The following is a 25,420-nucleotide window of genomic DNA, read 5'->3' on the forward strand; positions in this document are numbered from 1 at the left end:
TACCCAATTACCAAGTTTCAAAAAGAAAATGGTTGTGGATTTTATTTCTTGCTTTCTTTTTTCTTTCATTTCTCTTTCCTTTTTCTTTTTCTTTCTTTTTTTTCTCTTTTCTTTTTTGGCTAGCCTGCTTGTTGTCAGTTAGCAGGACGTGACCGGAATCCCAGCCTGTTTTCGCCTGGCTACTTGCTTGCCTTCTGCATTACTTGCAAATTCAGTTTGCGTGCATGAAGCCAAGCGGAAAGGAGAACGCAAAATGCATCTTACAAAATCAACAAAGAGCGCAGAGCCAGCGTGTCTTACAGAGTTAAAAAGGGGGGAAAAAAAATCTTGCCTGTGTCTGTGCATTCAGCTCTATAGTTGATTCGCACCAACAATACTACACACATAGATATACACAGATATTTTTAGGCCGCCAGGCAGGGAGCACTCCGAAGTTTTATGGCATTCTGTAGAAGTGGCCTTCTTTAGGACGCACTCAGGTCTTTCGGAAGCAAACAAACAATCAACGTGATTAAAATGAGGGGACTAAAATGAGGCAATTCCCCAATACATAAATAACCATAGCCCGGGAAAGCCCTGGGCCAATTCAAGCTTACTGATGAAAATAATGACACTGTAATGTTTCCTTCATGTTCATCCTCCAGTTTTGGGAAATGAATCTCTCTCCTCTCCTCTGTCCTGCCCTCTCCTCTCCTCTCCTTTTCTCTTCTTTCCCTTCCCTTTCCCTTCCCTCCTCTGTCCCCTCTCCTTTTCTCTCCTCTCTTCTCCTCTCTTCTAGCTTCTTCTACCCTACCCCACCTCCCTCTCCTCTCCTCTCCTCTTTTCTCACCTCTGTTCTTTCTCTCCTTCTTTCTCTCCAAGCCCCCTCCCCCAGTTCCTTTGCAAGTTTACAGATAAGGTATGCAAAAGAAAGTGTAGCTAGTAATTTATGGCTATGAATATAACATTAGGATAGTGTTTCACAGCGTACAAAGGCGAATTTTCTCTTCCTTGTGTAGACAGGTGTTCTTTTGCTCACTTCTGAATGGTAAATATTCAGCACTCATTAAAGTCCAGGGAAAGTTACGCCGTGGTTGGCCACAATGTGTAAGGCAAACTCGGGAAATTCACAAAAACACACACACACACAATTTTACCGAAGATAGGAAAGGGCAAACCAGGATTGGGGTAAATCTCATTACATCTGCTCTAATCGCTTAGCAACACAAAGCCTTTTCTTGTATTAGGAGGGAGAGGTATTCAAGGCGCCCTGACAAGCAGTATTCAGCCAGCATTAGTAAACCCCATAAATCAGAGGCTTCTCATTGGGTGCCCGAGGAGTTTTTAAAGCTGCATTGGGCTAGCAGAGAGATGCAAAACATAGACACAGGGACTAGTGAATTCAATTTCTCCACCCTCGTTTTTTTCAGGGGAGTGGTGGTGTATGTATGTTGGGAGGGGGGCAGGTTGTGAACTTATAAACTAGATAATATAAAATTAAACATGAAAAAAATGTTTTTATTTCGCATCTTGAGAGGGATGGATGCCTTACCATCAAGTTGGGGATTTAAATGCCCCAGTGAAAGGGAAATATGGGGATGGGGATCTACCTCCTCAGCCAAATTACATTTTAGAGAAGAAGGGAGATGATGATGACATTGAAGCCACATATCCAGTTCCTTTGATATACTCTTGAGTTTGGGTGAGAGGAACTGTCCTCAAATCCAGCCCAAGGAATAGGTAAAGGCCCACCATAGAAGAAATGAATTAGCAAAGACAGAGGGTGGGGAGGGAAGGAGAGAGAGAGAGAGAGAGAGAGAGAGAGAGAGAGAGAGAGAGAGAGAGAGAGAGAGAGAGAGAGAGAGAGAGAGGGAGGGAGGGAGGGAGGGAGGGAGGAAAGAGGGATGAGGGAGAGGGAGAGGGAGAGAGGGAGAGGGAAGAGGGAGAGGGAGAGGGAGAGGGAGAGGGAGAGGGAGAGGGGAGAGGAAGAGGGAAAGGGAAAGGGAAAGGGAAAGGGAGAGAGAGCTAGTGGACAATGGTGCAGGCCTCCTGGTAAGCAGCTTCTATTCTAATAATCTTACTTGTCTCAAACTCAGAAGGAAACCAAGGAAGAAAATAATCCCCCCCCCCATTAGATTCATTGGGCAAAACTTTGATCTTTGTAGGTAAACTTACAGAACCCAAGGCCAACCTTCCAAACTTAAAATGTTAGGAATGAAAGGGACTTCAACAATATATAACCCCACTTCCACTCCAACATTTATAGTTTGCAATGTCCTCTCCTCACAGGACTAAAGGGATAGGTAGGGAAATGCACAAAAGACAAGGCAATTAAAGGACATTGCATTGAGTTCCTATATATAAACTCTGCATCTATATATGATACTGGACTATTATACTATATATGATATTGGACCAGTAGCTTCACTTACTTATGTCTCAGTTTCCCTATCTGTTGGTCTGGAAGACCCTGAATTTCCTCCTTTCTGATCAGATCTCTATCTGATCTTATCAATATTGATATTCAGACTGGGTAAATGACTGATCCAGTCACACAATGAATGTAGAAACTAGGGCTTTAAATCAGGACTCTGGACTCCAAATCTAAATCAGTTTACACCTGTCTTAGGCAGAAGTACTAAGAACATGGATTGAGATCAACATAAACTATAGCGGGAAATATACTTTGGTTACTGCCTGAGGTCTAATTTGTACCAGAGGAAAGTCTCCAGAATGTCTGGGGGACTTGGGCCTCAGGAGAAAGGGTTTATGATAGAATGAACTGCCAAGGCCCAGCTAAACCACTGTAAAAAAGAAAGCTATGTTAGGTAGTAAAAAATCCATCAAATAATAATAACTGAGATTTTTATAGTGTTTTAAAGATTGCAAAGCTCCTCTCCATGCATAATCTCATCTAGACCTCTATAAGTCTATGGCATTCAGCACAGATTTTAATATCTCCATTTTCTAGATGAGGAAAGAGTTTTACAGAGATAAGGCAATTTGCCTAAGATCACATAGATAATAAACATTTGATCAAGAAGCTTCTTACATGTCTGGATCACTATTAGATGTTGGGGATACAAAGTCAAAGAAGAAAGATTGACAGTCCTCAAGGAGCTTATATTCTAGAGCTCTGAACCCTAGTCTACCTGACCCCAAGTTCAGCGCTGTGTTGGTGAAAGATTGACTACCAAAAGATTTGGGGGAGAACATCCTTTGGGATAGCAGTCTCCTATCCTTGGAATTCTCCTGCTCTCGATTTATTTTTTGGCGGGGGTGGGAGTGGGGGTGTTAGCCACCATCTATCTTTAAATCTAATGCCATTGCTCTCCAGAAACAGATAAAGACCAGATTTTCATCGTTTTCCAAAACATCTTTCTTCTTTCCCTCTCCTAGAGAAATGGGGCTCATGGCGCCTGGTTAGAGCTCATTCAGAGAGCTCGAAATGTGAAGGAAAGTGAGGAGCCAACAAATCACATGGTAGACCTGGACGAGGGTGGGAGGGGTGGGTTGAATTCTTGTTTTAATATTCGTTTTAAAGTACAAGCACAAAGGGCTTGGCCACGCCGAGGTTGTAGTAATATTCCTTCTTTTGTAGGCAAGATCAGATTGCTACAAAAGGGGGTTTGTAGGTTAAGGGCAGGAAGCAAGTTGTATTGCTGAGCCCGGGGACCGCAGCGCGTGTCAAGCTTAATGATTTATTCAAGCTATATACTACCCCAGCTGGTCCCTAGCTCTGATTGGCTGGAGGCATGCGTCCACTGTCAGCTGCGTGCGCCCAGTCTCTTCCGTGAGCTAACTGGGCCAGGGCAACAAACAGCCTGGGCTACCTAACTCCGAAGGAGGAGGGGAGAGGGACACTCAGGGGGAAAGGATGAGAGGAAGGAGTTTGGGGGTGGGGTAGGTCGGGAGAAAAAGACAGAGATGAAGGAGGAAGGAGAAAGAGCAAGGGACAAAAGGAGAAAAAGATGGAATGGAAGGGAGAGAGCAAGTCAGAGTAGGAAGAGAGAAAATGTGAAGAGACATGAGGAGAGGGAGATGGGAAGAAAGAAAGGTTGAGAGATGGAGGGAGGAAAAGAAGAGAGTAACGGGGGAGGGAGGGAAATGAGAAAGGAGATAATGAGCGAGACAGAGAGGAGGTAGGAGAGGAAAGAGGAAGGGAAAAGACATGCAAAGAAAGGAAGAAAGGGGGAAAGTAGAGGGAAATGAAGTAAGAAAGGAGAAAAATGAGGATGGAAGGAGAGAAAGGAGATGGGGGATGGGAAGAGAGAAGGTGGAGCAAGAGAGAGGATAGAGATCAGAGGGAAACGATTGGGGGGGGGGGGAGGGAAGAGGAATCCAGGTAGGGGAGGATGTAAGAGAGATCTAAGGAGAGATAAAGTGGAAAAGGAGAGAAGTGAGGTTAGAGAAGAGAGACATAGAGGGATGAGGAAGGAGAAAACAGACAGGGCAGAGAGAACGTTGGTGAAAGAAAAGAGAAAAGCACATTATTGGATGAATATACGCGAGTAAGCAGGCGCTCCCTCGCAAAAGGCAAAAAGTGAGATCATTTAGAGAGCCCGAATAAAGCGAACACCCAGGCGACCAGCACTTTACAAAGCCTCCTTTGAGGAACCTCAGTGTCCACGGAGGGCAGGAGGCAGCAGTAACGTGGGGAAGAGGCCAAGCGTTGCTCCTTGAATGAGTCACTCTCCGTGAAGTGCATGGGGAGTGAGAGAGAGCGAGATACACACGGGAGAGGGAGACAGAACAAGGAGAGAGGAGAGAGAGAGAGAAAGAGAGAAAGAGAGAGAGAGAGAGAGAGAGAGAGAGAGAGAGAGAGAGAGAGAGAGAGAGAGAGAGAGAGAGAGAGAGAGAGAGAGAGAGAGAGAGAGAGAGAGAGATCGAAGGGGACAAAAGGCCACCACCTGCCAAAAAGCAGAATCCCTTAGGTAACACAACTTGCGCGGAAACCTCAGCTCGCTTTTGGCAGAGTGATCCAAACTCTAATGGTTACTACTGAGAGCTGCGTTGCCTTTAGCAATATATTTCTGAATTATAATTCTAGCACATTTGGTACCTTCTGCTTTTCACATTCCCTCTCACTTCCTTTCTATATATCTCACAATCCCTTCTACTACTCCCTCTCTTTCCACCCCTCCTTTATCTTCTTCCTCTCCCTTCCATTCCATCCATCCTCTCTTCACCTTCAAATCCTTTCCCCCTTTCTCACTCATCTTTTCCCCTCTTCTTCCTCTACCCCTTCTCCTTTTTCTCATTTCACTCCCTTTCCTTCCTCTCCTTTCTCCTCTTTCTCTCCCTTTCTCTCCCTCCCCTTCTCCTCCTATTTCTTCCTCATTGTCCACTCTTTCTCCTTCCCTCTGTAACTTCTCCTTTCCTCTTTTCTTGTCTTCTATCTCTTCCAATTACCAGAACTCCCAAATATTGTCCTATTATATCACAACTCCAGTCACGGAGTTCTTTGGAAAAAAAGGGGAAGTGTGTGTATGTGGGGGTGGGGGTGGGAGGTTTGAATGAAGGGCATCTTTTTTTTTCTAGTGTGTGTTTCAATACAAAAGGTTCCAAAACCTCCTTCTCCTACAAAAGACAAATGGAGGGAAAGGGAGGGCAACGTTTTCATGCCATGGATTTGCAGGGTTGCTTGTGTTCTGTGTGTTTGGTTTTTTCTCCTGCATCAGTTTTCAGAATGCTATCCCTAACTCCATGCCAATGGCCAGAGGCAGAGCTGAACTCATCACTACTGTGCCAGTCCCCCCCCCCTCAATTTCTCCATGCACAACTCTGAAGCCCAGCTATCTTTTAACAGGGAGAAAAACAGTTAGCCTGCTAGTGGAGCTGCCAGCAGAGCCTTTTGAGAAAGGGAGCCAGACTAGACTTCTGATCGGACTCAAAGGTTAGTTAAAAGACAAAACCAGTTGAAGTCTTCATGAATAAGCTACATTTCAATGCCCCACTACTTTGTAATGCTGCTTGCCTAAGTCAGAATTTCACAGAAAAGGCCCAGAAGAAAAGCGTGCACAATTAGGGGTCGCCTGTCAGAAAACATTAACGCCTTCCTCTCCCAGCCTGTCAAGCTCACTGAAAATAAAAACTGCCAAGGCGAATTGTACCCCCACCCTATGGCATGCTGGGGGAGGAGGGAGGCAAGTCTACTCTCCCAACTGCACAGGTCCATCTTGGGTGAAGGCAGGCTCATTTAGGGACAGCTTCAAGGCAAGACCCTCCTCCATGGCCCCTGGCCCCTCCAGCCACTACCATTGTTTTGTGAGGTATTTCTAGGAGAGTGGATGGAAGAGAAAGGCATCATAGGACTTGTGTGCTCCCAGACACCTGCAAAAAGCTTACAATTACTCCCATGTATATTATCCTAGCACATCAAGAGGAATAAAATGGGATGCATTTCCTGGTTTTAAAAGCCACCTCAATGGGGGCAGTGGAGTAGCTCAGTGGATTGAGAGCCAGCTCTAGAGACAGGGGGTCCTAGGTTCAAATGTGGTCTCAGTTCCCAGCTGTGTGACCCTGGGCAAGTCACTTAACCCCCATTGTCTACCTCTTACTACTCTTCTGCCTTGGAACCCATACATAGTATTGATTCTAAGGTGGAAGGTAAGGGTTTAAAAATAATAAAATAAAATAAAATCCGCTTCAGGTACTTGAGCAAGCCCCTTAAATTCATAGGTCTCAGTTTCCTCTTCTATAAAATGAGGGAGTAAGATTAAATGGCCTCTGTGGTCCCTTCTAGCTCTAGACATATGATCTTATACCAACAGATCATTATCCCATTTTAGTGAGGAGACAATGGAAGCAGTAAAAAGTTAGAACAAATGAAGATTAAAGTAAAAATAAGGTTCTTTGGGTTGGGGAAACTCAAGAGAAAAGACCAAAGTGTCATAGAGTTAAACAAGGAAAGATCTGAGGAGCTGATCTTGTTCAACCCCACTCATTTGGCAGATGAGGAGTCTGAGGCCCACCCAGGTGAAAAAACTTGCCCAAAGACCACAAATGAGAAGGGTTGGAAGAGTACCCTGACCATTAAACTATCTAGTTTTTCAATATAGTCTGTGAAATTGGTTAAATTTTTTACAAGTTCAGTCTTTAGAAAATGGTGTATGCAAGTCTTATTATCCTGATAACTGATGCTACTGGTATAATTTTAATTACAAGAATTCCTGCAAATCAAGTTATATATGGGAACTTGATTTCAATCCACTCCTCCAACCTCAAAGTTTCAAACCATTGGTTCATAGTTTTAAGACTTCTTTAACTCTTTCATCTACATTATCATTCTGCACTTGCTGAAAGGTTGCTCTGTAACATGGCCCTTGCTTTCTTGTGTATGAATTTTCAAGTTATCTCATTTGTCTTCCTGAGTAAAGACTATGTCTTTAAATTCTTTCTCATACTCTCTACCCCCAACTGAGCCCCTTCTTGCCCTCTCCCAGAGTCCTAGCATATCTTGATACAAATAGAGCAGAGAGATTGCTTTTAAGATACAAAAAAGATATATTTTAAACTTCCTTTGAATCTTGGATGAAAGCATGTCCATGACATAAAATGTCTAAAATAAAGTAAACTCACCCATTTTGATAACTAGAGATATATTTAGTCACCTAACATGAGTTTTCCTCCTTTTCCACTTCTTGTAAAATGGGAAAATAATAGTACTTACCTCCTGGGGTTGTTTCGAGGATAAGATGAGGAAATATTTGTAAAGTGGTTTCCAAACCACTTTGATGCTATAATAATGATGATGATGATGATGGAGAGGAGGGTATGAAAATTTGGTCACATTTCCTCCTCTGTTTCTACATCCGTACAAAAAGACAGATGGTCTTTCTTCTTAAAGTACAGTTCACTAGGTTGCACAGTGGGTAGAATATCTGACTTGGAGTCAAGAAGACCTGAATTCAAATCTTGCTTCAAAAAATTTATCTGTAGTCACTAAATTAGGTCTTCCTCTTCTAGTTATCTCTTTCCCTTCTCATACAAATAAGGTCAAGTATCTCCAACTCTAAAAATTGCAACCCTTTAATAAAAATTGTATTGATGTGTCATTTCAACTCCCTCGGTCCCTGATATCTATTTACTTACACCTCTTTAGAGGCCTCCCTAGTAACCGAGAAAAGTAGCTCAACAAAGTGAACATCAACAAAGTGACTATCTTCCCTGTTTGCCAGTATGTGGAACATTTGCACCATTAGCCCCTCGCCTCCCTATCAAGAGAAGGGAAATATAGTTCATCATTGATCCTCTGGGACCAGTACAAGTCATTATATTATATCAGAATTGTGATAATTTTGTGGTATTTTCATTCGCATTACCATCATCCCTATGTACAGTGTGTTCTGGGTTCTGGTTTCTTCCCATTCATCAGTTCATTCAAATCTTCTTATGATTCTCTGAATATTTAATAGTATTTCTTACAGTGCAGTAATATTGTGTTGCCACAATTGGTTCAGTCCTTCTGTAGTCAACAGAGCCCTCCCACTTTATGTCCAGGTTTTTTGCTTATAAAAAGTAACATTAGGAATATTTTGTTATACATGGGAACTTTATTTCTGACTTTGATATCTATGGGGTATATGCCTGGTAGTGGAATCATGAGGCCATAGGTCTTTCAACCTTTCAAGATTAACTGCTACTCCATCTGCCCTCCCTAGTACTGCTAAATTTCATGAAAAAGTTTTCTACAAAAAATGCCTCCCTTTCTTCACCATCCATTCTCTTCTAAAGCCCATGCAATCTGGTTTCCATCTGCATTGCTCTCCAGAAACTACTTTCTCAAAGGTCACTGATGACCTCCTAATTGCCAAAACCAATGGTTGTTGTTGTTGTTGTTTTCAGACCACCTCCTCCCTGACCTCTTTGCAGCTTTTGACTCTGTTGAACACCCTCTCCTCCTGCATACACTCTTCTCCCTTGACTTAGGAGACAACATGACTCTTGCTTCTTTTCTTAACCCTTCACAGGCTCCCTGTCCTGATCCAAACCCCTTACAGTATAAATTCCCTAAAGTTCTCTCTTTGGCTTTCTTCTAATTTTTCCTTTGATAATCTGCTTCATTCTCATGGCTTCAGCAATTCCCTCTTTGAATCCCCACACTGCCTCTGGAATCAGAGGACTCCATTCCAATCCTGCCTCTGTCCCTTACTAATTGTGTGACCATGGCCAATTCATTTCTCTTCTCTAAGTCTCTGCTTTTTAATTTACAAAATGATGGGGGCAGACTAGATGATGTTCCAGTAATCCCATGACCTCTCTGAGCCTCAATTTCCCTTATAGGTAAAATGAATGCTCTAAACTAGATAGACTTTGATGTTCCAAACATCTCTTGATCTACAATTCCAAATTTGAATTTGATCATGAGCCTGTGTACCTAGCTTTGTCCAAGATACACTGTGGCCTTTCTTTCCTTTCCCAGCAGTATGTATTTTCATGTCCTACCTTTCCATAAAGACAACAGCATTCAGGAGAGTGACTAAGATGACTGTGATGACGATGATGGTAATAATAATAACAATAACAATCTCTATTACCCTAGAGCAGCAGTTCTCAACCTCTCAATTTGTAGCAATGGGAGACATAATGCATATCAGGTATTTACATTCCAAATCATAACTGTAGCAAAATTATGGTTTTGAAGTAGCCACCAAAATAATTTTTTGGTTTGGGGTCACCGCAGCATGAGGAACTGTATTGTGGGGTCACAGCATTAGAAAGGATGAGAACCACTGCTCTAGAGAAATGAGGAGAAATGTCCATTCTGGTGAAGTGTGAAATTTGAATTTGATTAAAAAGAGAAGTGATTTCAGAGGGAATCTGTATTGGCTACAGTATGAATTAAGCACAGCCATATGGCTCAGCTAGCCTCGCTCCTACTTTCAGGTAACAATGCATCTCTAAGTAAGTATCGAGGAAATTTCCAAAAGAAAAAAAGGCCACCTGTTCAGAAAATAAAGACAGTCAAGAAAGACAGGCTGAGAAGCATTAACAAGCCAGGGAACTCAACCCACTCTTGAGGGGCTGGGGGTTAGCTTTGAAGAGAGGGTAGCATTTGCTTAATTGACCAACAAATTATTAACCACTGCTCTTTTTTGAATTAAAAATGTTTAATAAATGCTTATTACTGCCCTTCTCTAACCTCTGGAATACAAAAAAAAAAAACAGTCCCTGTTCTCAAGGAGCTAACAGTCTAATGAGGGAGACAACATAGAAACAAGACGTATGGGATAAATTGGTGATGGGCTCAGAAAGAAGGCACTGGAAATAAAAAGGACTGGGAAAGGTGTCTTGCAGAAGGTAGGACTTCAACTGTGAAGCCAGGGAATCCAGGAAGCAGAGATGAGGAAGGAGAGCATTCCAGGCTTGAGGCTCAGCCAGCATCAAAGTTGGGAGATGGGGTGTTGTGTAGGAGTATCAGTGAGGTGACCAGTTTTGCTGTTTTTCCTTTATTTTTGAAGAGGACCAATGACATCATGGGTCTTATATATGTACTGGTTTTAAGTAAGGCAGAATTGCACAAAGTCATCAACCGCATTGACCTCATTTTGCTGTTGAAGAAAGTAGAACAGATTTTAACTAACTTAGTCAAAGTCATAAAGCTAGTAACCAGCAGAACTAGAATTTGAACTCAGATCTAATTATTCCATATCCAGGACTCTTCCCACTGAATCACATCCTAATGACTTATTTCCTTTTGTTTCTCTTCAAAGCCTATCCCTGTGAGTCCATCAAGCTAAGCACATAGATCATAGACACAGAGTAAGAAACAACCTCCCAGGTCACCTAGCCCAAATCTCATCATTTTATAGGTCAAGAAATGAAGGCCAGAAGAATTAGAACTATTCTACATGTCCAAGGTCATACAATGTTAGACAGGATTTGAAATCAACTCTGACTCCAAACCTTAGACCTCTATCCATTAAAAAAAAATGAAACCCTTACATTCAGTCCTAGAATCAATACTGTGTATTGATTCCAAGGCAGAAGAGTGGTAAGGGCTAGGTAATGGGGGTTAAGTGACTTGTCCAGGGTGACACTGCTAAGTATCTGAAGCCAGATTTGAACCCAGGATCTCTCATCTCTCAATCCACTGAACTTCCAAAATGCCTTCCTCTTTCTACTTTAATTTATAGAGGATCTCTCACTCAGTAACCGTTAAGGTTTTGGCAACTTGGATTCCTCGTCTTTCAAACATCATCTCTCTAGTTCAAACACAGGAGTTTCCCAGAGACTTTTGCATATTGAACTGAAAAAGAAACCAAGGAATACAGAGAGTAGGAGATTTTAAAAGACACATACAGCACACAAAAAGAGGTAACTCTAGTTATAGGCTGTGGGGGTTCCCTACATGCCCTGAATTATAGAAGCAATAAAGAGCTGAAACCCAAAGCATCATAATCGATAGCATTATGCCAGTGGCATCTCCTGCATTGGCTTTCCATTGATGATCCCTCAGCCCTCCCAATCAATAGAAAATTTTAAGCACCTACTATGTGCCAAACACTGGGTAAATACAACCAGTAAGCATTTATTAAGCACTTACTATGTGGTAGGCACTGTGCTAAAATGCCAAAACGTCAAAATGATATTTGATCTAGAAGAGCTCACAATCTAATGGATTTTTCTCCAACTCTACAAGCTCTTCTACAAACCTAGTAACCAGTCTTTGCTCCCAGTTTTTTGTAATTCCTTCTCTAAGAAGTCATTTTTCTTCTCTTTGACAAATTGTGACTGTCTCCACCTTTCAAATGTGGTTAGTAGATACTAGAGTGGCTTGCCATTTCCTTCTCCAGCTCATTTTACAGATGAGGTAACTGAGACAAGCAGGGTTAAATGACTTGCCCATGGTCAGACAGCTAATAAGTTTCTGAGGCCAGATTAAAAAAACAAACAAACAAACAAACCTCTTATCTTCTGTCTTCAAATTGATAGTATCCATTAGTGGCTTCCTCACCATGTAACCACCTAACTGCCCATGCATATAGTAGGTGCTTAATAAATATTTGTTGCATTGAACCATATTGCTATCTTCTATAACTTAAGTTGGTAAAACCCTACCAGGACCTCTGGACCTCAAGTTACAATATTCATTATAACTAACAATTGTCAAGAGCTTAACATAACTCATTTGTAAATATGGTATCACATGGAATCATTTCAACAACCTTGGGAAGTAATGCCACTATTTGTCCCATTTTACAGATAAGAAAACTGAGTTTAAGTGACTTGCCTAATGCCTCACAGCTAATAAGTGTCTGAAAAAAGATTCAAACTCAGATCTTCCTAACTACAACCAGTGGGAAAGACTTTATGTAGGAAAGAACAGAGTTTGTCTGACAAGATGTCAAATGACAAATCAGAGAATGAGAAAGACAGGGGCTAGTGTCTCTAGTGGCACTAAAAGGTACAGCTGGGTTGACAGGAAGGAAAGGATTTGGGGATTTCATATCTTTCCTTTAAACTTTTATTTGCAAGCTCCATTTCTATTTTTCTACCAGACCCCAGAGAGAATATGCCTGGTTTGGACAATGCCCTGAGGCCATTAAATCAATTCCAGTTTCCAGCCTTTGGAACAAGGAAAAGATTTAGAGGACTTGGGTTCAAATCCTATCTTTTGGATGCTTACTCCCGCTGTGACCTTGGATGTGTTACTTGATCTCTGTCTCAGTTTCCTTTTTTATATGACTGGACTAGATGACTTCTGATGTCTCTTCCAGCTTTCAATCTATGATCCTATGTAATCTGATGGGGCAACTAGGGGATAGAATGCCAGGTCTAGAGTCAGAAGACATCTTCCTGAATTGAAATGTGGTCTCTGACACTTGGTAGTTGTGTGACAGAGGCAAGTCTTTTAACCCTACTTGCCTCAGTTTCCTTATCTGTAAAAGGGAGCTGGAGAAGGAAATGGCAAACCACTGCAGTATCTCTGTCAAGAAAACTTAAAAGAATTCACAAAGAGTTGGACATGACTGAAAAATGACTGAACATGTAACCTGAAATAGATTAAATCAGAGTCTTCATTTTCTCACTGGTAAAATTCAGGGCTAGATTAGATGACTTCTCAGATTCCTCTCCAAAAGGGAGAGAAAAACACTATCTCTCAGATTCTCCAGGTTACCTCCGTTTTAGAGGCATCTACTTGTTATTGTTCACCCTTCAGTTTCAAAGAAGACCAATGACATTGCACTAAGTGAGGGCATCTACATAGAGAACATGGGATGTGATCCTGAAAGACCTGAGTTAGAGTCTCTGACATTTTCTGGTTGTTTGAATTTAGAAATTTTATGTAATTTCTCTGAGCCTCAATTTCTTCATTAATAAAGTAGGGATGGATAATTCTTTCTCTGTTTACCTGACAGAGCTATTGTGAGGAAAGTCACAAAGGCTTTCGAAATGTGAGTTATTAGTGGAAAAAGAGTTTTTTTTTTAATTTAGGATTAAAATAAAGCTGTCCCACTGGGTCAGTATCTCTCTCTACTTTAGGTCTCATAACCTACTATCTTGCACATAGCAGACTGTTAACAAATGCTTATTGATTGATGGATAGACTGTTGTTATTCCATCACATCTGACTCTTCATGATTGATCCATTTGGAATTTTCTTGGCAAAGATCCTGGAGTGGTTTGCCATTTCCTTCTCCAACTCATTTTACAGATATGGAAACTGAGTTGAAAGGGATTAAGTGACTTGCCCAGAGTCACGTAGGTAGTAAGTGTCTGAGGCTGGACTTGAACTCAGGAAGAATCATCTTCCTGCTTTCAGTCCTGACATTCTATTTACCTAGCTACCTTGGTAGAGGCATTGTTGTTTTTTCGGTTATTTCAGTCATGTCTAACTCTTCCAGACTGTATTTAAGGTTTACTTGGCAGAGATACTGGAATGGTTTGCCATTTCCTTCTCCAGCTTATTTTACAGATGGGTAAACTGAGATAAGCAGGGTTAGATGACCTTCCCAGAGTCACCCAGCTAGTAAGTGTCTGGGGGCAGATTTGGACTCAGGAAGATGAGTCTTTCTTACTCCAGGCAGAGCATTTTAACAACTCCACCACCTAGCTGCTCCTTGCTTGACTGTACAAGTTTCAGAATGGATCCTGCTCCACAATAGACCTCCTCTGATGCACCTGCCGTAATATCTGAGTGATCTACGCCCAATAGAGTAGCAGCTTTGGCAGGTCCTGCCAAGCAAGAAGAGCTATGAATATGGCTCCAGTGATGGACTCTGTGTGTGTGGGTGTCCATTGTTCAAAGAGCAAAGTGGCTAAATTCAGAGAGGCACTTTACCAGATTGACTGAAGGTGGATGGATTTTGAGGCCACCGCCACTCTGAAGACCCCAGGGTCTGCCCCCTGCCCTCTGCTATACCCTCAAGCCTTCAGGCCCTTTTCACCTCTCTGCATCTGAAGTTCCTTTTCTCAGAAAAATGCGGATCCCGAAGACAGAGTATGACCTTCGACAGGGAGTGGAAACAATTTTCCTTTTTTACCTTGGTATCTCCATCATTTCTCACAGTACCTAAAAATACATTAACACTTCCTAATTGATTGTTGACAGCCTAACTGGCCAAATCTAACCTCAGACACTAGCTGTATGCCCCTAGGCAAGTCATTTAAATTCGCTCAGCCTCTGTTTCTTGATCTCTAAAATGAGGGAAGTGGCCTCTAAGGTTCCCTTCCAGGTCTACATGTTACAGATGAGAAAACTGAGACACAGAAGTATAATATTCTGCCCAGGCTCACACAAATAGCAAGTGGCAGGGCAGAGATCTGAACCCAGGTCCTCCAGAGCTCAGACTCATTTCATTCTTTACAACCACACACAGTCGGTTCTTTTTAAAACCCTTACTTTCAGTCTTAGAACCAATATTAAGCATTAGTTCCAAGATGGAAGAGTGGTAAGGGCTAGGCAATGGGGGTTAAGTGACTTGGCCAGGAACACACAGCTAGGAAGTGTCTGAGGCCACATTTGAACCCAGGTCCTCCTGACTATCCACTGAGCTACCTAGCTGCCCCCTCAGCATGACCTTAATAGGTATGTGTTGAGTTGCATCATTTTAATTTAATATAAAAGGTTTTCATTTCATCCAATCACATTTGCCCAAAGTTCCATGCACCAAAGACCAATTTGGGGGATGCGTTTGAGGGAATCTAGGCAGCTTGGAACTCTGTATCTAGGACACATTTAATAAATGTTTGTCGAATTGAAATGAACCAACCCAAAAGCCTGGCTCAGAGTGCATAAAGAGAAAGCTTTTTCTCCCTGTATAAGGCTCTTGGATGAAGTCCCATCACATTGACAAATAGGGCATCGCATTTTAGCTTGTAATTATCATTAATTTCATCACTGTGTTGAAACGACTATCATACTGTTACATATTTAATTATTGGTTTCATTTGGAAAGGGTTTAAAATGCAAGGTTGGGGAATGAAGTGGCTTGGAAGGCTTCTTGATTATGCACAAGTTTCAATAGCCCAGACTTTTTCTGCTGCAGGTTTGCCTGTATCAGTCTGCCGATACACAAGATGCTTTGTAAAATGTGTCCGTGTCCTTTCTGTGGAGCCATTCTTGACTTAGCACATCCCATCTGAGAGATTCGGTCTGTAGGATGAGTCCTGCGGTGCTGACAGCCTCCTTTCTATTTATTCTCTTTGTTGTCTTCCATGGGGAGGAAAATGCATATTTCTGCATTTCGAGAAATCCCTTTCTTTGAAAAAGGGTGTCAGGGTACCACAGGTGTAAAAGAAGTCCATAGATCCTCAGCCCAGTGGTTGGAGAGCTGTGTGTCCTATTCATTTTCATTCAATTCATATTTTTTATTTTGTTCTGGAAGCCACCCCCACCTCTCTTTTAAAGAAAATCCATTCACTATTTTTTTAAAGAGAAAATTTATACAAATTCAATGTGTGTGTGGGTTTTGGGTGGGCTGTGGAAATTGATTTACGAGTCATCCACTTTTCTCTTTTCTTGCCATCTCTCGCTTGAGTGGTTTGTAGGCCCTGGCCCTTTCTTTCACTCAAGGAGAATAAGGTTGTCTATGGAAGAGGTCAGCATTTCAAATTGGAGAGGTTCAACTGCACAAATGACATAGAACTGACAAGAAAAGAGAGAGGTTTGGAGGTCATGGACTGCATGGGTCTCGCTTAGGATTTCTGCTTTGTGATGGGTCCGGGCACCAAAATGAATTAAATAACGGACTTAAGGACTATTGAGAGAGGACTGAATGCAAATCAAAGATAAGGAGAAGTTTTCTTTCCTAAAAGGGGAATGATTTTTTTTTCTTTCCCCTCTCTCGTCCATATCTACACAGGCAAGGTCCGCATGTTAAACATGATTTAGCTGGCATTATGCGAGGGGTCTTTCATCGGGTTTCTGCAGCGATTGCCTATCTTGGCCTATGATTAATGATCTGCTGTGCAATTTGGAGACCATAATGACTCGACAATCCACACACAAACTATACAGTCACATTCCTTTTGCAGATTTGCCAAGCTGTTACCAAGGGGCCCCGAGCCTGAGCCGGATTGCTGGAGAGATAGCAGTGCATTTCGGCAAATGCCATTCGGGGCCTTATCTTGCCGAGAAGTGTGATGGGCAGCAGGCTTATTTACAAAATCCCAAGCCCAGATTTCCCTGGCTCTTTATTTTGGCCCAGATTATATTAAAACAAAACAAAATCTTTTTTTTTTTTTAAGAAAGAAAGAAACGATTGCACTACATGGACTCTGATGTGGACAAAATATGTTGTTTCCAAATTTTGAATCAGGTTCATTGAGACCTAATGCTATTGATGAGACACAAAAGAGGAGAGTGGTTTTTGAAAGAGAGAAAAAAAATAACTCTGGCATAAATAAAAGTGGGAGTCCTTCAGGGGATGTTGTTTTTGATGGTGGATTTGGATTCATTTAGAAAATGTACCTGCATGTTTTACTGAAAAATCATTGGTCTAAGGGGCAAGAAACTGGGTCTGTAGTTAGCTTTAGCTCTGCCCATCTCCTTGTGGAGCCTTGAGCAAGAACCTTCCCTGCTGTGGGCCTCAGTGTCTGACTTTATAAAAGGAGGAAATTGAAATAGACGGTCTCTAAATTGCCTTCTAGATGAAAAAATTGCATTCTTCTTTGATGATGCTACATCTTTCTTCGGTACCAGCTACTGAGTCAACATGGCTGCAAAGTTTTCAGGAAAAGGTTAACGTAAAGATTTCTACTAATAGATGACAATAACATTTCCAAGTGACCTTTGACTTCTGTTTTATTTTATAAGATAGAATTGTGTGGCTTGGATTTTTAGAAATAAGATGAAAGTCAAAAGGTTTCCAAAAATGCATTGCAACCCTGTGACCTATAAATCAATTCTAGACCATTTGGACAATTAACAGATGGATGCTTTGGCTGGAATTCCAAACACTGGACAATGCCATTTGCATGTCCTTTTTTCACCCTTTGTGTTAAAGTATTTTAAAGCCAAGGTTGAAGCATGGCAGAACCTCTGTAGTCTACAGAGGAATACAAAGGGGGAAGAAAATTTATCTCATGTGAACTTGGGTTAAAATTTATCCATTTCATTTGGATTTAGCAATAAAGTATGAGCTAAGGCCAACCATTAGTAGAAAAAGCAGTGTTTCTCTCTCTCTCCTCTCCCTTCTCTCTCTCTCTCTCTCTCTCTCTCTCTCTCTCTCTCTCTCTCTCTCTCTCTCTCTCTCTCTCTCTCTCTCTCTCTCTCCTTCCTCCCTTTGTCTTTCCCTCTCTCTTCTCTCTCTCCTCATCCCCCCTGTCCTTTCTTCCTTATTCTATCTAATCTGTTCCCCTTCTTTACTCTCTCTTTTTGCTCCCTCTCCTTTGTCTCCTCTCCTCCTTCGACTTTCTTTACTTCTCTTCTGTCTCCTCCTTTAATTTCCTCTCCTCGCCTCTCCCTTCCTCTTTTCTCTTGGCCATTTCTCTTCCCTCTTCTTGCCCTCTCTCTTCCCTTCTACCTCCTTCTTCTTCCTACTCTTTAACTCTTTTCTCTTTACTCTTGTCTCTTACCTCTTTTCTGATATATACCAGCTGTATGATTCTTGGTGAGTCATTTAACCTCTCAATGTCCCTGGCAATGGGATCTGCCTTGGTAAAGGACATTCTTCACAGGGAGCTCTCTATTCCAAGGAAATATTGGGTTCTGTCCAAAACAAACAAATAAACAAAAGAAAAAAACTAAAGCTAAAAAAATAAATCTTTCTTCCTAGAGTTTGAAGATTGGTTCAGAGGAATCTAGTTTGGAATCCTGTCTCTGATGTTTACCATCTCTGTGATCCCTGATGATCATTTAACCACTCTCAGTCTCTACTTCCTCACCTGTAAAATGGGCATAAAAATATCTGGAACACTTTCCAGGTTTAACTAGAAAACATAATAAGATATTATACATTATTAAAAAAGTCTAACAAAGGCTAATAATGAAATAGGTGAGTAAAAAAGAAAAATGTATCTTTCATATGTCGTTTAATATTTATTTTATGTTCAAATCTTAACATGACTTTTTTTGGAAAAATTTTATTTAAGTAATTAATTTAGAATATTTTTCCATGTGTGAATCATGTTCTTTTCCTCCCCTCCTCTAGCCCTGCTCCCATAGCCACTGGGTTTTTCATGTGTTATTGATCAAGACCTATTTCCATATTATTAATATTTGCACTAGAGTAATCATTTAGAGTCTACATCCCCAGTCATATCCCAAGTGACTATTTTATATAATGTGATAGGGCAAAGAGATTCTTTTAAAAAATGTTTGTTCATGTATGCTTCTGAAAAATCATACTGAGGCTTTTCCTGTCTTTTACCTACGAGGTCTATCATTATTTCATTATTTTTGATAAGTCATTATTGATAGAAATAAAAATGATTTTTTTCATTCCCTACTTCCTTCTTTCAGAATTCTACTTCCCACCTAACTCCAAGTTCTATGACTAGTTTTCCATGGCTGCTTCAGGATTCTATTTGCCTTGTAAGTATCATTATTAAAAATGTGGTACTTTGAAAGGGGGACAGCACCTCCAATGAGGAGGAAATTAAGGCAATCATTAGAAATTACTTTGCCCAATTATATGGCAACAAATACACCAATTTAGGAGAAATGGATGAATATATACAAAAATACAAACTGCCTAGACTAACAGAAGAGGAAATAGAATTCTTAAATAATCACATATCAGAAATTGAAATCCATCAAGCCATCAAAGAACTTCCTAAGAAAAAATCCCCAGGGCCTGATGGATTCACCTGTGAATTCTATCAAACATTCAGAGAACAGTTAACCCCAATACTATACAAACTATTTGACATAATAAGCAAAGAGGGAGTTCTACCAAACTCCTTTTACGACACAAACATGGTACTGATTCCAAAACCAGGCAGGTCAAAAACAGAGAAAGAAAACTATAGACCAATCTCCCTAATGAATATAGATGCAAAAATCTTAAATAGGATACTAGCAAAAAGACTCCAGCAAGTGATCAGAAGGATCATTCACCATGATCAAGTAGGATTCATACCAGGGATGCAGGGCTGGTTCAACATTAGGAAAACCATCCACATAATTAACCACATCAACAAGCAAACTAGCAAGAACCACATGATTATCTCAATAGATGCAGAAAAAGCCTTTGATAAAATACAACACCCATTCCTATTAAAAACACTAGAAAGCATAGGAATAGAAGGGTCATTCCTAAAAATAATAAACAGTATATATCTAAAACCAACAGCTAATATCATCTGCAATGGGGATAAACTAGATGCATTCCCAATAAGATCAGGAGTGAAACAAGGATGCCCATTATCACCTCTACTATTTGACATTGTACTAGAAACACTAGCAGTAGCAATTAGAGAAGATAAAGAAATTGAAGGCATCAGAATAGGCAAGGAGGAGACCAAGTTATCACTCTTTGCGGATGACATGATGGTCTACTTAAAGAATCCTAGAGATTCAACCAAAAAGCTAATTGAAATAATCAACAACTTTAGCAAAGTTGCAGGATACAAAATAAACCCACATAAATCATCAGCTTTTCTATATATCTCCAACACAGCTCAGCAGCAAGAACTAGAAAGAGAAATCCCATTCAAAATCACCTTAGACAAAATAAAATACCTAGGAATCTATCTCCCAAGACAAACACAGGAACTATATGAACACAACTACAAAACACTCACCACACAACTAAAACTAGACTTGAACAATTGGAAAAACATTAACTGCTCATGGATAGGACGAGCCAATATAATAAAAATGACCATCCTACCCAAACTTATTTATCTATTTAGTGCCATACCCATTGAACTACCAAAATACTTCTTCACTGATTTAGAAAAAACCATAACAAAGTTTATTTGGAAGAACAAAAGATCAAGGATATCCAGGGAAATAATGAAAAAAAACACATATGATGGGGGCCTTGCAGTCCCAGACCTCAAACTATATTACAAAGCAGCAGTCATCAAAACAATTTGGTACTGGCTAAGAAACAGAAAGGAAGATCAGTGGAATAGACTGGGGGAAAACGACCTCAGCAAGACAGTATACGATAAACCCAAAGATCCCAGCTTTTGGGACAAAAATCCACTATTCGATAAAAACTGCTGGGAAAATTGGAAGACAGTGTGGGAGAGACTAGGAATAGATCAACACCTCACACCCTACACCAAGATAAATTCAAAATGGGTGAGTGACTTAAACATAAAGAAGGAAACCATAAGTAAATTGGGTAAACACAGAATAGTATACATGTCAGACCTTTGGGAGGGGAAAGGCTTTAAAACCAAGCAAGATATAGAAAGAATCACAAAATGTAAAATAAATAATTTTGACTACATCAAACTAAAAAGCTTTTGTACAAACAAAACCAATATAACTAAAATCAGAAGGGAAACAACAAATTGGGAAAAAATCTTCATAGAAACCTCTGACAAAGGTTTAATTACTCATATTTATAATGAGCTAAATCAATTGTACAAAAAATCAAGCCATTCTCCAATTGATAAATGGGCAAGGGAAATGGATAGGCAGTTCTCAGATAAAGAAATCAAAACTATTAACAAGCACATGAAGAAGTGTTCTACATCTCTTATAATCAGAGAGATGCAAATCAAAACAACTCTGAGGTATCACCTCACACCTAGCAGATTGGCTAGCATAACAGCAAAGGAAAGTAATGAATGCTGGAGGGGATGTGGCAAAATAGGGACATTAATTCATTGCTGGTGGAGCTGTGAACTGATCCAACCATTCTGGAGGGCAATTTGGAACTATGCCCAAAGGGTGCTAAAAGAATATCTACCCTTTGACCCAGCCATAGCACTGCTGGGTCTGTACCCCAAAGAGATAATGGACACAAAGACTTGTACAAAAATATTCATAGCTGCGCTCTTTGTGGTGGCCCAAAACTGGAAAACGAGGGGATGCCCATCAATTGGGAATGGCTGAACAAACTGTGGTATATGTTGGTGATGGAATACTACTGTGCTCAAAGGAATAATAAAGTGGAGAAGTTCCATGGAGACTGGAACAACCTCCAGGAAGTGATGCAGAGCGAGAGGAGCAGAACCAGGAGAACATTGTACACAGAGACTAATACACTGTGGTATAATCGAACGTAATGGACTTCTCCATTAGGGGCGGTGTAATGTCCCTGAACAACTTTCAGGGATCCAGGAGAAAAAAAAACACCATTCATAAGCAAAGGATAAACTATGGGAGTGGAAACACCGAGAAAAAGCAACTGCCTGAATACAGAGGTTGAGGGGACATGACAGAGGACAGACTTTAAATGAACACTCTAATGCAAATACTATCAACAAAGCAATGAGTTCAAATCAAGAAAACATCTAATGCCCAGTGGACTTACGCGTCGGCTATGGGGGGTGGGGGGGAGGAAAAGAAAATGATCTATGTCTTTAACGAATAATGCTTGGAAATGATCAAATAAAATCTATTTAAAAAAAAATAAAAATTAAAAAAAAAAAAAGAAAAAAAATGTGGTACTTTGAACTTGAGAAAACAGGATCACAGATTTAGAATTCTTAGGGCCATGGAAGGTGATCGAGTATAACCCTATCATTTTACTGGGAAGTTTAGTGACTTACCCAAGGCCATTCTGCTCGTAATGTCAGAAGCTAGATGTGAACCTAGTTCTCTGTCTCCACATCGATATTCTTTCTTCTGTTCCATATCGACCAATATGGATGACAATGAAACTAACACTGTTCCTAACAGGGCTATTATGATAATGTAACTTCCTGGCTTCAAATCTGATCCCTTTTCTAAACTGTCCTTCACACAACTGCCAAATCGATAATCCTAAAGGACAAGGACTATACCATGATCAAGTTACTCTCAAACTCAATAAACCTCAGTGGGTCCCTATTACCTTGAGGATGAAATACAAATTTCCTGTTTGGTCTTTAAAGTCCTTCAGAACTTGAGCTCAGCCTACTTTCCCAATATTATGATAATTTTCTTCCCCTTTACTAACTGTAAAATTAAGTATGGATTCTATTTCCTGGGGACAGCCAGGTAAAACTGTGTACCAGGTCTGGAGATGGAAAAACCTGAGTTCAAATCTGGTCTCAGACACTTCCTAGTTGTGTGATCCTGGGCAAGCCATTAACCTAACCTCTGTTCTTCTGTCATATTAAGACAGTAAGAAAGTTTTATTTTATTTTTTTAATTAAATTTAATTTTTATTCCCCCCCACCATGGTTACATGATTCTTATTGTCTCCTTCCCATCTTTCTTCCTCCCTCTCAGAGTTGACAAGTAATTCCACTAGGTTATACATATATTATCACTCAAATCCCATTTTCATATTATTCATTTTTTATAATAGAGTAATCTTTTAAAACCAAACCCCCAATCCTATTCCCATACAAACAAGTAATAAATCATATGTTTTCTTCTGAATTTCTACTCCCAGTTCTTTCTCTGGAGGTGGATAGCGTTCTTTCTTTCTCATAAGCCCCTCAGAATTATCCTGGATCATTGCATTGCAGCTAGTAGCAAAGTCAATTTCATTTGATTGTCCCACTGTGTTTCAGTTACTGTGTATAATTTTCTTCTGGTTCTTCTTATTTCACTCTGCATCAGTTCATGGAGATCGTTCCAGTACTTATAGAATCAAATAGTTCATCATTCCTTACAGCATAATAGTATTCCATCACTATCTTATACCACAATTTGTTCAGATATTCCCCAATTGAGGGACATCCCTTCATGTTTCAGTTCTTTGCCACCACAAAAAAAGACACCTATAACTATTTTTGTACAAATAGAACTTTCCCCCTTTTTTTATCTCTTTGGGATAAAAACCTAGTAGTGGTATTGCTGGATTGAAGGGCATGTATTCTTTTAAAGTCCATAAAGGTTGTTGTTTTTTTTTAAAGAGAGAAAATAGTTGTTTGAGCAAATATGATATCCTTTACTGAGGTGACTTTGATATAGAAATGAAACATTATTTAAAAATTAAGCAAAGGAGAGAACTGGAAACCCCCAAACAGATAGATGACAAAATGCAGCATACAGATAAAAACCAACAGAGATACTTGATGTATCTGAGGGGCAGCATACTGTTCAATGATAGGAGGCACACTCCTTTGCCTCAGATGATGATAGGGCATCTTCATTACATTTCTTAGGAAATCATGTTCATGTTGACACTGATTTAATTTGGTAAGGATAACTGCCTCCAGTCAAGGGCAGAGGGAAGAATCATTGTCTCTCTGTCAATGTACACCTTGGCTGCCTTGTCAACCTCAATGCATTGGGGGAGCTAGAAACAAGGACTCTCAGCTAGTCATGACCAAGGACAGAATTATAGACATGTTTGGCTTTCTGGGTCTATTGCTAGAAACCAAGAGTTATCTGTCCAGAGATTATCTGATTAGAATCAGTGTGAAAAGAATGAAGAAGATATGATCTTCTGTCTCAACAGATAAAAGGTTCACCTCGCATTTTTATGAGTTCTTGATTTTTGAGTTTCTGTTTCAAAGCTGCTCCAATCTGGTCAGAAATTTAAGTTTAATTTACTAGCCAGCTGATGATCTCCTGTGTTTGACTCTAGTGCCAAAATACTGATTGATTGGCCTGCATGCTGCACTGAGATGACTGTAGTGATCTAAGGAACTGTGGGCACCTTTACCCAGATGTGCTAGAGAAAGAAATTCAGGGGGCAGGTGGATAGCTCAGTGGATAGAGTGTCAGGCCTAGAGATGGGAGGTCCTAGGTTCAAATCCAGCCTCAGACACTTGCCAGCTATGTGACCCTGGGCAGGTCACTTGACTCCCATTGCCTAGCCCTTACCACTCTTCTGCCTTGGAACCAACACACAGAATTAATTCTAAGGCAGAAGGTGAGGGTTTAAAAAAAAAGACGTCAAAGAAAGGCTGTTTGGAAATTCTGAGAATAGTATTAGGTTTGATGTAGAACTGTTAGGGGTCTTAGAGTTCAACCATTTCATTTTTTAGGTGAGGAAACTGAGGCAGACAGAGTAAATGACTTGACTGAGGTTGTATGGCTAAGATCCTAGGTATATATTTGGTAAATTTTGATGGAGAATACTACCATCTTTCCAATTCATCCCTGTTCAACAGTTCTTGGTGTCTTGCTTGATGCTTCTCTCTCATTCACACTCATTGGATGTGGACCCAATCAATTGCCAAGTCTTGACTATTCCACTACCACAGTTTATCTTGTATTCATACTTGTCTCTCATCTCACATAGTCATACCCCTCCCCTGAATTCAAGCCTCTCAGAATCCTAGTGTTAAGAGATAAAGGTACCTCAGAGATAATGTTATTCACAATGCATTCAGCTGTCACATGAAGAAACTTAGAAAGGAAATGATTTGTTGAGATCACCCAGTTTAGGCAACAGCAAAAGTAGAGCATAGCTTTAGAGTTTGGGGGGAACCTCAAAGATTAGAGTTTTATCTTTACATTTTACAGGAGAGGAAACTAAATCGAGGGGTAGAGAGGAGGGGATGAGTCTGGGACTTCCCCCCCTAGGTCTTCGGACTCCTGAGCCATTGCTTTCTGTCACACCACACTTCTTGGCATGTCCCTAATAGGTCCTGTTTCCCACCCCATTCCCATCTCCAACAGCCCCTCCCCTTGCCCTCAACTCTGCTGTGTTTTTCTAAAATGAGAATCACTCTTCCGGAATGAAGCATGGCATCTCCTGGAGTCCCTGTTGGCAAAACTTCAAGGACTATAGAAATGCAATGCAGGGGTGAGTGCAGGGGGAGGGCTTAATATCACACATTCAGCTATTAGCATCCATTAACACCTTATCACCATTTACACCTGGTCCTAGTCATTTATTAGTTATTTGCATGCCAGAAATTTAGCAGGATGCGGAGTAGGTACATTTTGATGGTGAAGGAGAGGAAGGACCTAAGAATGGAGCAC

This window comes from Monodelphis domestica, chromosome 5, assembly GCF_027887165.1.
Source record: "Monodelphis domestica isolate mMonDom1 chromosome 5, mMonDom1.pri, whole genome shotgun sequence".
Taxonomy (NCBI): Eukaryota; Metazoa; Chordata; class Mammalia; order Didelphimorphia; family Didelphidae; genus Monodelphis; species Monodelphis domestica.